Source organism: Pristiophorus japonicus, chromosome 12 (assembly GCF_044704955.1).
Source record: "Pristiophorus japonicus isolate sPriJap1 chromosome 12, sPriJap1.hap1, whole genome shotgun sequence".
NCBI classification, from domain to species: domain Eukaryota; kingdom Metazoa; phylum Chordata; class Chondrichthyes; family Pristiophoridae; genus Pristiophorus; species Pristiophorus japonicus.
The window spans coordinates 97,840,584-97,855,204 of record NC_091988.1 but is presented as its reverse complement, the minus strand read 5'-3'; the positions used below and the strand labels follow the sequence as shown (position 1 = coordinate 97,855,204).

Sequence of the window (14,621 nt, the reverse complement as noted above, 5' to 3'; positions counted from 1 at the left end):
CTCCCCTCCCATTCTCTCCCTCTCCCCTCCCATTCTCTCCCTCTCCCCATTCCCCTCCCATTCTCTCCCTCTCCCCTCCCCATCCCATTCTCTCCCTCTCCCCTCCCTTCCCCATCCTCTCCCCCTCCCTCCCCATCCCATTCTCTCCCCCTCCCCTCCCCATCCCATTCTCTCCCTCCCCTCCCCATCCCATTCTCTCCCCCTCCCTCCCTCCCCATCCCATTCTCTCCCCCTCTCCCTCCCCATCCCATTCTCTCCCCCTCCCCTCCCCATCCCATTCTCTCCCCCTCCCCTCCCCTCCCCATCCCATTCTCTCCCCCTCCCCTCCCCATCACATTCTCTCCCCTCCCCATCCCATTCTCTCCCCCTCCCATTCTCTCCCTCTCCCCTCCCATTCTCTCCCTCTCCCCTCCCATTCTCTCCCTCTCCCCTCCCATTCTCTCCCTCTCCCCATTCCCCTCCCATTCTCTCCCCCTCGCTCCCCATCCCATTCTCTCCCCTCCCCTCCCCATCCCATTCTCTCCCCCTCCCCTCCCCATCCCATTCTCTCCCCCTCCGCTCCCCATCCCATTCTCTCCCCCTCCGCTCCCCATCCCATTCTCTCCCCCTCCGCTCCCCATCCCATTCTCTCCCCCTCCCATCCCATTCTCTCCCCCTCCCCTCCCCATCCCATTCTCTCCCCCTCCCCTCCCCATCCCATTCTCTCCCCCTCCCCTCCCCTCCCCTCCCCTCCCCATTCTCTCCCCTCCCCTCCCCTCCCCATTCTCTCCCCCTCCCCCTCCCCTCCCCATTCTCTCCCCCTCCCCTCCCCTCCCCATTCTCTCCCCCTCCCCTCCCTCCCCTCCCTTCCCCATTCTCTCCCCCTCCCCTCCCCATTCTCTCCCCCTCCCCTCCCCATTCTCTCCCCCTCCCCTCCCTCCCTACCCTCCGTCCCTCCCCTCCCCTCCACTTCCCCTCCTTCTCCCCCGTTCTCTCCCCCCCTCCTCTCCTTGTTTTCTCTCCCCCTCCCCTCCTCTCCCTGTTCTCTCCCCTCCTCTCCCCGTTCTCTCCCTCTCCTCTCCCCTCCCCTCCCCTCAGTACTGCACCGTGTGTAAATGCTGTCCGACTATATGACCACATCGCTGCATGTCACCTCATTGTAATGAAAAATGGCACTCAGCTCTCTTTGCTTCCTTCGTAACCAAGGTTTAACAAGCCACACATGCAATACACATTTAAACTCTTCGCCTGCCGTCTTCTCGTGACCAGTATCATTGAAGTGAAGAGCCATTGATTTTTCCTAGTGTCACTTGCGGTGTTGCCTTGGCGGGACATCCCGGCTGATTGTCACATCCCAATAAACTTCAAGCTATGCCGGGTTCCGACATTCCCCCACCCAAGATCAGCAAGTGGTTCCCGGCGGCACTCCAGCTTTTGGCCAGAGGGGAAACAGGAGCCCAACAACTTGCATTTCTATAGCGCCTTTCGCATCGTGAAACGTTCCATGGTTCCTCACAGGAGTGTTATCAAACAAGGCACATGTAAGAACAGGTGACTAAAAGCTTGGTCAAAGAGGTAGGTTTTATGGAGCATCTTAAAAGAAGAGGTAGAGAGGCGGAGAGGTTTATGGAGGGAATTCCAGAGCTTAAGACCTTGGCAACTGAAGGCACGGCCAGCAATTGTGGAGTGATTAAAATTGGCGATGTGCAAGAGGCCAGAATTGGAGGAGCGCAGAGATCTCCGAAGGTTGTAGGGCTGGAGGAGATTACAGAGATAGGACCGGGCGAGGCCAGGGAGGGATTTGAAAACAAGGCTGAAAATTTTAAGACTGAGTCATTGTCGGATCATGAGCCAATTGTAGGTCAGCAAACACAGGGGTCAAAGAAAGACTTGCATTTTAAATAGAGCCTTTCACGCCCACCAGATGTCCCAGAGTGCTTTACAGTCAATGAAGTACTTTTTAAAAAATGTTGTCACTGTTCCAATTTAGGAAACACGGCAGACAATTTGCGCACAGCAAGCTCCCACAAACAGCAATGTGATAATCTGTTATAGTTACATTGATCGCGGGATAAATATTGGCCAGGACACTGGGAAAACTCCACTGCTCTTCAAAATAGTGCCATGGGATCTTTTACGTCCACCTGAGTCTCATCCGAAAGATGGTGCCTCCGAGAGTGCAGCGCTCCGAGAGTGCTGCGCTGGAGTGTCAGCCTAACTTTTTGTGCTCAAGTCCCTGGAGTGGCACTTGAACCCACAACCTTCTGACCCAAGCGGTGAGGGTGCTACCCACTGAGCCATAACTGACACAAGTACAAAGCAACGTTACTGCCTCATTTCATGCAATCTTGGACACATTTAAGGTACTTAGAAATCGAGAGTACAGTGCAGTGGTTTTTCTAACACAGCAGTTATGTAACCAAACTTCTAATCCAGAGGCCTGGACTAATAATCCAGAAGACATGACTTCAAACCCCACCACGGTATTTGGAGAATCTGAATTCAGTTAAAAATAAATCTGGAAATAAAGAGCTGGTATCATTAAACGTGACCATGAAGTGGTCGCATTGTCGTTAAACTCAACTGCTTCATTAATGTCCTTTAGGGAAGGAAATTTGCTGTCCAACTGATCTGGCCTAATCGTGACTCCAGTCACACAACAACATGGCTGACTCTTAACTGCCCTCTGAAGTGGCCGAGTGAGCCCCTCAAGTAAGGGATAACTAGGGGGAATGGGCAAGGAATGTCGGTATCGCCAGCGACACCCAGATCCCGAGAAAGCCAGTGTAGTACTTACTGAAGGGGTAGGATTCTGGCCGACAGTCCGGAATGAAATGTACAGGCAGGGAAAACTCCTCCGGAGTTGCACAGGCTGAACAAGTCCCAGCAAGCAGGATCAGCTAGTGGGGAAGTAGCCTCTCCCACAATAAGCACTGAGCCAATCAGATATAGAGACAGCTGCTTCCTCCTCACAGCTCTGTGTTAACCCTTCACAGGGCTTGCAGCTCCAGCTCCAGCTCCAGCTCCTCCATTCCCAGCCTTCACATCCCTCACCGTGATCCCTGGGGCCATTCACAGACAAAACACTTCATGTCATCATCTTCATAGGCAGTCCCTCGGAATCGAAGACGACTTGCTTCCAATCTTAACCTGAGTCCTTCGATGGCTGAACAGTCCAATACGAGAATCACAGTCACTGTCACAGGTGGGACAGACAGTTGTTGAGGGTAAGGGAGGGTGGGACTGGTTTGCCGCACGCTCCTTCCGCTGCCTGCGCTTGATTTCTGCATGCTCTCGGCGATGAGACTCAAGGTGCTCAGCGCCCTCCCGGATACACTTCCTCCACTTAGGGCAGTCTTTAGCCAGGGACTTCCAGATATCAGTGGGGATGTTGCATTGAAGCGCTGACCACACTCGATCAGCTCCGCTGGGCATGCCAGACACGAGACTCCTTCACGGCAAACAAGCCAAAGGTGGGCAGAGGAAATGTTTCAAGGACACCCTCAAAGCCTCGCTGATCATTTCATGTATTCAGGTGTTGAAGCTCGAAGATGGCATGCCCATGACAGATGGTAGCTCTGATTGGACGCATTCCAGGGAGTTTCATCACATGACTTCCAACCGCTCCGCCCCACACGCTCGCCATTGGCCACCTCAATGTCCACCCTCACAACGCCCGCCTCCCCTGACTCGAGTGGATGATTCTCGACTGCCAGTCAACCAGCCTTTTCCCCCCATCTCCAATATTTTTTATAACTCAAAGAAAATGAATAAAAAAAGACACTTTTTTTTAATGTCCCAATGATTTTTTTCTCCCGGGTTGGCTCGCGAGATTAATCTTCAATTGTTGGGGACTTCAGGACAATCCTGGCGAGTTGGGGACCTCAGTGCCTGCTGCCGATACAAAACTCGACTGGTCTGTCAATTCTCAAACTTACGGCCACTGCCCCATCCCCAAAACCCAAACTGGCGCACACCCTACTGCTGATTCCCCCCTCTCGCCCCGCCCCCTCACGCCCCGCCTTCTCTCCCCTCCACCTCACGCACCTCCTCCTCTCTCCCCTCCTCTCTCTCCCCTCCACCTCACGCCCCTCCACCTCACGCCCCGCCCTCTCTCCCCTCCCCTCATGCTCCGCATCCTCTCTCCCCTCCCCCTCACACCCAGCCCCCTCTCTCCCCTCCCCCTCACGCTCCGCACCCTCTCTCCCCTCCCCCTCACGCTCTGCACCCTCTCTCCCCTCCCCCTCACGCTCCGCAACCTCTCTCCCCTCCCCTTCACGCCATGCCCCCTCTCTCCCCTCCCCCCCAACGCTCCGCACCCTCTCTCCCCTCCCCCTCACGCCCTGCCCCCTCTCTCCCCTCCCCCTCACGCCCTGCCCCCTCTCTCCACCCCCCCCTCACGCTCCGCAACCTCTCTCCCCTCCCCTTCACGCCCTGCCCCCTCTCTCCCCTCCCCCCCAACGCTCCGCACCCTCTCTCCCCTCCCCCTCACGCCCTGCCCTGCCCCCTCTCTCCCCTCCCCCTCACGCCCTGCCCCCTCTCTCCCCTCCCCCCCAACGCTCCGCACCCTCTCTCCCCTCCCCCTCACGCCCTGCCCCCTCTCTCCCCTCCCCCTCACGCCCTGCCCCCTCTCTCCCCTCCCCCTCACGCCCTGCCCCCTCTCTCCCCTCCCCTCCCCACACTCCGCACCCTCTCTCCCCTCCCCCTCACGCTCCGCACCCTGTCTTCCCTCCCCCTCATGCCCTACCCCCTCTCTCCCCTCCCCCTCATGCCCTGCCCCCTCTCTCCCCTCCGCCCGTCCCCCTCACGCTCCGCATCCTCTCTCCCCTCCCCCTTACGCACTGCCCCCTCTACCCCTCCCCCTCACGACCTGCTCCCTCTCTCCCCTTCCCCTCTCTCTCCCCTTCCCCTCTCTCTCCCCTTCCCCTCTCTCTCCCCTTCCCCTCTCTCTCCACCCCCTCATGCCCTGCCCCGTCTCTCTCCGCCCCCTCATGCCCCGCCCCATTCCCCCCACCCCCTTGTTCCCAACCCCTCGCTCCCACCCCAGCTCCCCCCACCGCCTCGCTCCCTTCCCCCTCCCCCCTCTCCCCACCCCCTTGCTCCCTTCCCCTTCCCCCCTCTCCCCACCCCCTCACTCCCTTCCCCCACCCCCTCGCTCCCTTCCCCCACCCCCTCGCTCCCTTCCCCCTCACGCCCTGCCCCCTCTCTCTCTCCCCTCCCCCTCACGCCCCGCCTCCTCTCTCCCCTCCCCCTCACGCCCCGCCTCCTCTCTCCCCTCCCCCTCACGCCCCGCCTCCTCTCTCCCCTCCCCCTCACGCCCCGCCTCCTCTCTCCTCTCCCCCTCACGCCCCGCCTCCTCTCTCCCCTCCCCCTCACGCCCCGCCTCCTCTCTCCTCTCCCCCTCACGCCCCGCCTCCTCTCTCCCCTCCCCCTCACGCCCCGCCCCCTATCCCCGACCCCTCTTCACCCTCCCCCCTGGCCGCTCACTCCCCTCCCCCCTGCCCCCTCTTTCCCCTCCCTTCATGCCCTGCCCCCTCTCTCCCCTCCTCTCTCCCCTCATGCCCTGCCCCTTCTCTCCCCTCCTCTCTCCCCTCATGCTCTGCCCCGTCTCTCCCCTCCAAGCCCCGCCCTCTCTCCCCTTCCCGCCCACTCTCTGCCCTCCCATCCCTGCTCTCTCTCCCCTCCCCGCCCCCTCTCTTCTCCCCGCCCCTCTCTCTCCTCCCATCCTCGCCCTCTCTCCCCTCCCCCTCTCTCCCCTCCTATCCCACGCCCTCTATCCCCTCCCCTCCCCTCCCACCCCCGCCCTCTCTCCCCTCCCCCCTCTCTCCCCTTCCCCCTCTCTCCCTGCCCGCTCTTTCGTCGCCTCCTCACGGCCCTGTCCCCTCTCTCCCCTCCCCCTCACGGCCCGCCCCCCTCTCCTCTCCCCGCGCCCCTCTCTCCCCTCCCCGTGCCCCTCTCTCCCCTCCCCGCCTCCTCTCTCCCCTCCCTGCCTCATCTCTCCCCTCCCCTCTCTCCTCGCCCCTCCCCGCTCTCTCTTTCCTCTTGCTCCACCTCCTCTCCGTCCCTCTCCTTTCCCTTTCCCATGCCCTCTCTCACGTCTGTTCTCCTCTCCTCTCCATCTGCCTCTCTCACCGCCCCTCTCCCTCCCCACACCCCTTCCCTGCCCCCTTTCCTCTCTCCCCGCGCCTCTCTCTCCCTTCCCACCCCCTTTCCTTTCCGCCCTTCTATCACCCCGTCCCCTCCCTCTCCCCTCTCTCGCTCCCTGCTGCTCCCTTCCCTCTCCCCTCCCTCCTCCGACCCCCTCACCCACTTCGTCCCTCCGCCTCCGCCCCCCCCGCCCTCCATCCTTCCCCCTCGCCCCCATCTCTTCTCACCCCCTCCACCCTCCCAACCCCCGTCCTTCCATTCCTCTCCCCGGTACCCCCTTCCTCCCCACTAACCCCTCCACCCCCTCTCTCCCCTTCAATGCAATGCCCCTTTAAACCCTTCACCGGCCATCGCCTTGTGACGAATACCATTGAAGTTAAAAGCCATTGATTTTTCCGTGTGACACTTGTGCTACTGCTTTAGAAACATAGAAACATAGAAAATAGGTGCAGGAGTAGGCCATTCGGCCCTTCTAGCCTGCACCGCCATTCAATGAGTTCATGGCTGAACATTCAACTTCAGTACCCCATTCCTGCTTTCTCGCCATACCCCTTGATCCCCCTAGTAGTAAGGACCTCATCTAACTCCTTTTTGAATATATTTAGTGAATTGGCCTCAACAACTTTCTGTGGTAGAAAATTCCACAGGTTCACCACTCTCTGGGTGAAGAAGTTCCTCCGCATCTCGGTCCTAAATGGCTTACCCCTTATCCTTAGACTGTGACCTCTGGTTCTGGACTTCCCCAACATTGGGAACATTCTTCCTGCATCTAACCTGTCTAACCCCGTCAGAATTTTAAATGTTTCTATGAGGTCCCCTCTCATTCTTCTGAACTCCAGTGAATACAAGCCCAGTTGATCCAGTCTTTCTTGATAGGTCAGTCCCGCCATCCCGGGAATCAGTCTGGTGAACCTTCGCTGCACTCCCTCAATAGCAAGAATGTCCTTCCTCAGGTTAGGAGACCAAAACTGTACACAATACTCCAGGTGTGGCCTCACCAATGCCCTGTACAACTGTAGCAACGCCTCCCTGCCCCTGTACTCAAATCCCCTTGCTATGAAGGCCAACATGCCATTTGCTTTCTTAACCGCCTGCTGCACCTGCATGCCAACCTTCAATGACTGATGTACCATGACACCCAGGTCTCTTTGCACCTCCCCTTTTCCTAATCTGTCACCATTCAGATAATAGTCTGTCTCTCTGTTTTTACCACCAAAGTGGATAACCTCACATTTATCCACATTATACTTCATCTGCCATGCATTTGCCCACTCACCTAACCTATCCAAGTCGCTCTGCAGCCTCACAGCATCCTCCTCGCAGCTCACACTGCCACCCAACTTAGTGTCATCCGCAAATTTGGAGATACTACATTTAATCCCCTCATCTAAATCATTAATGTACAGTGTAAACAGCTGGGGCCCCAGCACAGAACCTTGCGGTACCCCACTAGTCACTGCCTGCCATTCTGAAAAGTCCCCATTTACTCCTACTCTTTGCTTCCTGTCTGACAACCAGTTCTCAATCCATGTCAGTGCACTACCCCCAATCCCATGTGCTCTAACTTTGCACATCAATCTCTTGTGTGGGACCTTGTCGAACGCCTTCTGAAAGTCCAAATATACCACATCAACTGGTTCTCCCTTATCCACTCTACTGGAAACATCCTCAAAAAATTCCAGAAGATTTGTCAAGCATGATTTCCCTTTCACAAATCCATGCTGACTTGGACCTATCATGTCACCTCTTTCCAAATGCACTGCTATGACATCCTTAATAATTGATTCCATCATTTTACCCACTACCGATGTCAGGCTGACCGGTCTATAATTCCCTGTTTTCTCTCTCCCTCCTTTTTTAAAAAGTGGGGTTACATTGGCTACCCTCCACTCCATAGGAACTGATCCAGAGTCAATGGAATGTTGGAAAATGACTGTCAACGCATCCACTATTTCCAAGGCCACCTCCTTAAGTACTCTGGGATGCAGTCCATCAGGCCCTGGGGATTTATCGGCCTTCAATCCCATCAATTTCCCCAACACAATTTCCCGGCTAATAAGGATTTCCCTCAGTTCCTCCTCCTTACTAGACCCCCCGACCCCTTTTATAACCGGAAGGTTGTTCGTGTCCTCCTTCGTGAATACCGAACCAAAGTACTTGTTCAATTGGTCCGCCATTTCTTTGTTCCCCGTTATGACTTCCCCTGATTCTGACTGCAGGGGACCTACGTTTGTCTTTACTAACCTTTTTCTCTTTATATATCTATAGAAACTTTTGCAATCCGTCTTAATGTTCCCTGCAAGCTTCTTCTCATACTCCATTTTCCCTGCCCTAATCAAACCCTTTGTCCTCCTCTGCTGAGTTCTAAATTTCTCCCAGTCCCCAGGTTCGCTGCTATTTCTGGCCAATTTGTATGCCACTTCCTTGGCTTTAATACTATCCCTGATTTCCCTTGATAGCCACGGTTGAGCCACCTTCCCTTTTTTATTTCTATGCCAGACAGGAATATACAATTGTTGTAGTTCATCCATGCGGTCTCTAAATGTCTGTGAGCTTCTGTGGAATGTCTAAATGTCTGTGGAACTTCCCGGCTGAATGGGGAAAAAACAGATTCTGACAAGCCCCCACCCTGCCCAAGATCAGTGAGCAGCTCAGAAGAGCATAAGAAATAGGAGTAGGAGTTGGCCATTCGGCCCCCTCGAACCTGCTCTGCCATTCAATAAGATCGTGGCTGATCTTCTACCTCAACTCCACTTCCCTTGATTCCCTTAATATTCAAACATTTATTGATCTCTGTCTTGAATATACTCAAAGACTGAGCATTCACAGCCCTTTGGGGTAGAGAATTCCAAAGGTTTACCACCATCTGAGTGAAGAAGTTTCTCCTCATCTCAGTCCTAAATGGCCGACCCCTTATTCTGAGACTGTGACCCCTGGTTCTAGACTCCCCAGCCCGAGGAAATATTCTCCCTGCACCTAGCCTATCAAGCCATGCAAGAATGTTGCATATTTCAACGAGATCTCCTCTCGTTCTTCTGAACTCTAGGGAATATCGGCCTAGTCTACTCAATCTCTCCTCATAGGACATTCCCCCCATCCCAGGAATCAGTCTGAACCCGGGTTGCAAGAACGAGAATTATGCATGTTACCATTACACCACCGGCTCCCGCCGACACTCCAGCTTTCAGAGTGACTGCCATCTCGGCCAAAGTGGAGATCAGCAACAACTTGCATTTATATAGCGCCTTTAACATAGTGAAACCTCCCAAGGTGCTTCACAGGCGCATAATCAAACAAAATTTGACACCGAGCCTCATAAGGAGATATTAGGATAGGTGACCAAAAGGATTAAAGGATTAAGGGGTTATGGGGAGTGGGCAGGGAAGTGGAGCTGAGTCCATGATCGGATCAGCCAGGATCATATTAAATGGTGGAGCAGGCTCGAGGGGCCGTAAGGCCTACTCCTGCTCCTAGTTCTTATGTTTGTCAAAGAGGTAGGTAGATTTTAAGGAGCATTTTAAAGGAGAAGAGAGAGGTCAAGATGAGAGAAGTGGAGAGATTTAGGAAGCGAATTCCGGAGGATAGGGCCCTGGCAGCTGAAGACATGGCCACCAATGGTGGAGCGATTAATAGCGGAGATAGGCAAGAGGCCAGAATTGGACGAGTGCAGACATCTCAGAGGGTTGTAAGGCTGGAGGAGGTTATAGGGAATGGTGAGGTCCTTGAAACCAAGATGAGAATTTTAAACCTTCTAAGTGACCGTGAAGTGGTCGGATTGTCATTAAAATCCAACTGCTTCACTCCTGTCCTTTAGGGAAGGACACCTGCCATCCAACCGATCTGGCCTATACGTGACTCCAGTCTCACACCAACATGGTTGATTCTTAAATGCCCTCTGAAGTGGCCTAGCAAGCCACTCAAGTCAGGGATAACTACGAATGGCCAATGAATGTCAGCATTGCCAGCGACACTGTAAGATATGCAGAATTACCCCTCACCCTGTCCAACGGTTTAGAGAGTTCGGACCCGTGGAACAAAACAACTCAAAAACTAATGAATCTGTGAAAAAAGTATTCTTATACTTGAGATCAGCAAGGTAATAACAATTCCCGATTATACTTAAGCACAGACAGATTTATTCCCTGACTTTAAAGTCAAGTGATAATAAGCAAGCACTACATACATACCAACACCAGCAAGTGTCGGTTCGGTGATGATTAGACGTACAACTTTAACTGGAAACTGATCAAGTTTCTCTCGACTGCAGTCCCGAATGTCTTTTCAAACAACACTTTTGTACTCCAAAACTTGGTAAACAGCCCACGCGTACGTGTCCCAAACTCATATCAGAATCATCATAGGCAGTCCCTCGGTATCGAGGAAGACTTGCTTCCACTCCTAAGGTGAGTTCTCTGGTGGCTGAACAGTCCAACACGAGAGCCACAGACCCTGTCACAGGTGGGACTGATATTCATCGGGGTAAGGGGGGGTGGCACTGATTTACCACACGCTCCTTCCGCTGCCTGCACCTGACCTCTTCACGCTCGCAGCGTTGAGATTCGAAAAGCTCAACGCCCTCCCGGATGCACTTTCTCCACCAAGGGCGGTCTTCGGCCAGGTCTCCCAGGTGTCAGTGGTGATGTCGCACTTCACCAGGGATGCTTTGAGGGTGTCCTTGTAACGTTTCCGCTGCCCACCTTTGGCTCGTTTGCTGTGAAGGAGCTCCGCGCAGAGCAATTGCTTAGGGAGTCTCGTGTCTGGCATGCAAATTAAGTGGCCTGCCCAGCGAAGCTGATCGAATGTGGTTAGTGCTTCAATGTTGGGGATGTTAGCCTGGGCGAGGACACTGATGTTGGTGCATCCAGCGGATTTGCAGAATCTTGCGGAGACATCGTTGGTGATTTATCTCCGGCGACTTGATGTGTCTTCTGTACATCGTCCATGCCTCTGATCCATACAGGAGGGCAGGTATTACTACAGCCCTGTAGACCATGAGCTATACTAGTAATGACAGCTATTATTTTTCACTTCTTCTTATCAATCGGCAGTTAATCATCGGTGGGCCTCAAGGCCTTTCATTGTCTGCAGATGTTCTTGTTTTGCCTAACGGCCCAACAGTTTGTTCGATTTCAAGGTCTATTGCTTCTTTATCTGTGAATAACAGCTTGCAACGGCTTTTGTACAAAGTTCTCACAGCGACCAGTTTCTTGGCCTCCCGAAGCATGCTAATACATTAAATTTGGTCAACTTTTAAGTTTGGTCAACTTACAGCAAATTTTCCAAGTCACAACACATCTTTTTAGCAAAAATTACAGCAAATAATGTATTATCATCATAGGCAGTCCCTCGGAATCGAAGAAGACTTGCTTCCACTATTAACATGAGTCCTTAGGTGACTGAACAGTCCAATACAAAAACCACAATCCCTGTCACAGGTGGGACAGGTTGTCGTTGAGAGAAACTGGTTTCCCGCACGCTCTTTCCGCTGCCTGCGCTTGATTTCTGCGCGCTCTCGACGATGAGACTCGAGGTGCTCAGCGCCCTCCCGGATGCGCTTCCTCCACTTTGGGCGGTCTTTGGCCAGGGACTCCCAGGTGCCAGTGGGGTTATTGCACTTAATCAGAGAGGCTTTGAGGGTGTCCTTGTAACGTTTCCGCTGCCCACCTTTGGCTCGTTTGCCGTGAAGGCGTTCCGAGTAGAGCGCTTGCTTTGGAAGTCTCGTGTCTGGCATGCGAACAATGTGGCATACCCAGTGGAGCTGATCAAGTGTGGTCAGTGCTTCAATGCTGGGGATGTTGGCCTGGTTGAGGATGCTAATGTTGGTGCGTCTGTCCTCCCAGGGGATTTGTAGGATTTTGCGGAGACATCGTTGGTGGTATTTCTCCAGCGACTTGAGGTGTCTACTGTACATGGTCCATGTTTCTGAGCTGTACAGGAGGGAAGGTATTACTACAGCCCTGTAGACCATGAGCTTGGTGGCAGTTTTGAGGGCCTGGTCTTCAAACACTCTTTTCCTTAGGCAGCCGAAGGCTGCACTGGTGCACTGGAGGCGGTGTTGGATCTCGGTGTCAATGTCTGCTCTTGTTGATAGGAGGCTCCCGAGATATGGGAAGTGATCCACGTTGTCCAGGGCCGCGCCTATAGGCCACCCTCAAGTGCCTGTGCACCCGAATCCCAGATCACAGGCACTTACATTTTACAGTCGTTGTCTTCTTCCTTCAGCGTCTTTTGTAACAGCTTGAGCCACTCAGGCTGATTGTGTCTCCTGTTGACACGGTAGGTTATCATTAGATATAACACAATCACCAACTGAACAACACCCAAAACGTGCGAGACAATCCTTATCCAAGGATGATGCTCGATATTCATACCGCTGTCCCACCAGGCGTTCTCTCCGACCTTAGAGATGCTTCACGCAGTTCACGATTTTACGGGCCAAGGTATAATAGTGTGTTTGGCACTGGTTAATGCATCTCATTAACTCTACCAAGTGTTCTGGCAGAGGTGGAATGTCATAGCTGAACCGAGTCACGTACTGGTGTAATTGCTCTTTTAACTCATGTTTTACAGCAATATCTACTTGCCTATGCGAATAAATGCTTAACAAAACCCGCGCCCCAAGTCTCACAGGTTGGACTGGGGTGAAGCAAAACGTTCCCGCTGCGATGGGACCAGTCAGGTTGTTACAGTACTGGTATTAAAAGTGCACAATATTCACCCTTCCCTCTGTCTGCCGATTGTACGGGGAAATGTCCCGCAATCGCTTTCATGCTGTAGTTCCATGCAATCCCATCCCAATTAAATCCGCACGCAGAGGTTGCATGTTCCACCATGTCGTGAGGGCAGATGAACATGCCCCAAGCTGGAGCACACCTGGTAAGATCTTGGGCCACCCATATGGTCCCATCCACCCGAGTCACATACTTCGGGGGTTTACTATACTAAATAGTCCCCCTGACGTGCTCTTGTATTTTCCACGCGGAATAGAGGATTTGGTGTTCGCCTTTTCGGGCCGGATGGGATAATATACCATCCCTAACAGGGTAATGCTGTTCTATTCCTGTAGGTGGCACTCGTGTCTGACTGGTTACGCCTGCACCAACCCTCTGACTTGGCACAGTAGTGTAAGTTGGTAAGTGGACATTGCCCTCAGATGTCGACCTGTCACCCACAAGGGGAGCTTCCCCTCAGCAACACGCTGCAGGTTTTCTCCAGTTTGTTTCAGTAACCAAGATCCATACTTTACACATACATCAATTCACGCGGCCTCACAAGAGACATTCCGGTCCTCCCTTAAAATTTGGTTTATCTTTTTAGCATGGGATACTAAATGCTTAACCACATCCTGCAGATGAACGGTCATAATTTGTTCCACCTCCAATTCCTCCTGTTTTTGACCATTTCATTTTATTCAAAATGTTCTTTAAACGATTCCTGACTGCCCTTACAGACTGGTCCAGACGAGCCAAATCAAGATTATTCACAAGGGAGATTCCGGTATTAAAAAAACAGTTGCTGCATCATTTATCAGGGCCTTGCCGCCTCCCGTTATGATTTTCTTCAATAGATTCGGTATTATTCTTTTCGAGGGTATTGTCAAACCGATTACCTTCCCTGGATTCCATGCTATATAATGGTTTTAATTCCAATTCCACTAAGGTTGTACCGGCCCTCTGCCAAAATCCCTTTATTAATCCCCATGTCATTCTCCCATATAACCGCGCTATCTCTGGCTTGCACCAATTCAGCAGTCCCACTTCGGTCAGATTCAATATTACAGACACCACCTCATGATGCACACCATGACACAATATAATCCAAGTTGGGCCTATCACCAGTCCATGAGTTGGTCCTGGGGTGTGTTTAGGGCAAATAACCCAGTTGCATGTTGTCCTCCCCATGAGTGTGTTTTATTCATAGGGGGAAGAACTTTCAGACAAACTTTTAATTCCACTGCATGTATAACCGCATTCCCATCACAACATCCCTTTACATGACAACACTGGTATTATTACTATACCACTCAGAGTCCCCTGGGCTTATTGTGAGCAAACATCGTACAGCTAGTCACCTCCTCCCTGATTTCCCATTCCGCAGCCGAACTGTCCGAGTCCGGCTTAGACCCATCGGTTATCATCCTCGGGCTTACACATCCGTAAATTCCCTCGTGAGTTTCCCACCATCGGGGCCAACACAACAGGGTATATCCAGTGCTTTGGGATTGGGTCGGACTATCTACATTTCCCCGGGGGTCCCCTACTTGGTGATACCTTGAAAGGTCTGTATGAACCACATCTTTGGTTGATTAGGGTAATACCATGGGGCGACTTTTGCACTTTATGCATAGAAACATAGAAAATAGGTGCAGGAGTAGGCCATTCGTCCCTTCGAGCCTGCACCATCATTCAATAAGATCATGGCTGATCACTCCCTCAGTACCCCTTTCCTGCTTTCTCTCCATACGCCTTGATCCCTTTAGCCGTAAGGGCCATATT

At 53.1% G+C, this 14,621-nt stretch overlaps 1 protein-coding gene across 3 annotated transcripts in view; it reads right to left on the bottom strand.

Moving 5' to 3' along the window:
• The window catches only part of parp3 (poly (ADP-ribose) polymerase family, member 3), an 86,961-nt gene that overhangs the window by 56,290 nt on the left and 16,050 nt on the right, over nucleotides 1–14,621 (bottom strand). Inside the window, exon 1 of one of the 3 annotated variants that reach the window (XM_070895783.1) lies at nucleotides 10,314–11,137. The exons of 1 other annotated variant lie outside the window; for it this stretch is intronic. The gene's annotated coding sequence lies outside the window, so the exon portion shown is untranslated. Of the gene's footprint in view, nucleotides 1–2,776; nucleotides 2,880–10,313; nucleotides 11,138–14,621 lie in introns of those variants that run through there. One more of the 3 variants, XM_070895781.1, reaches the window with a different exon arrangement.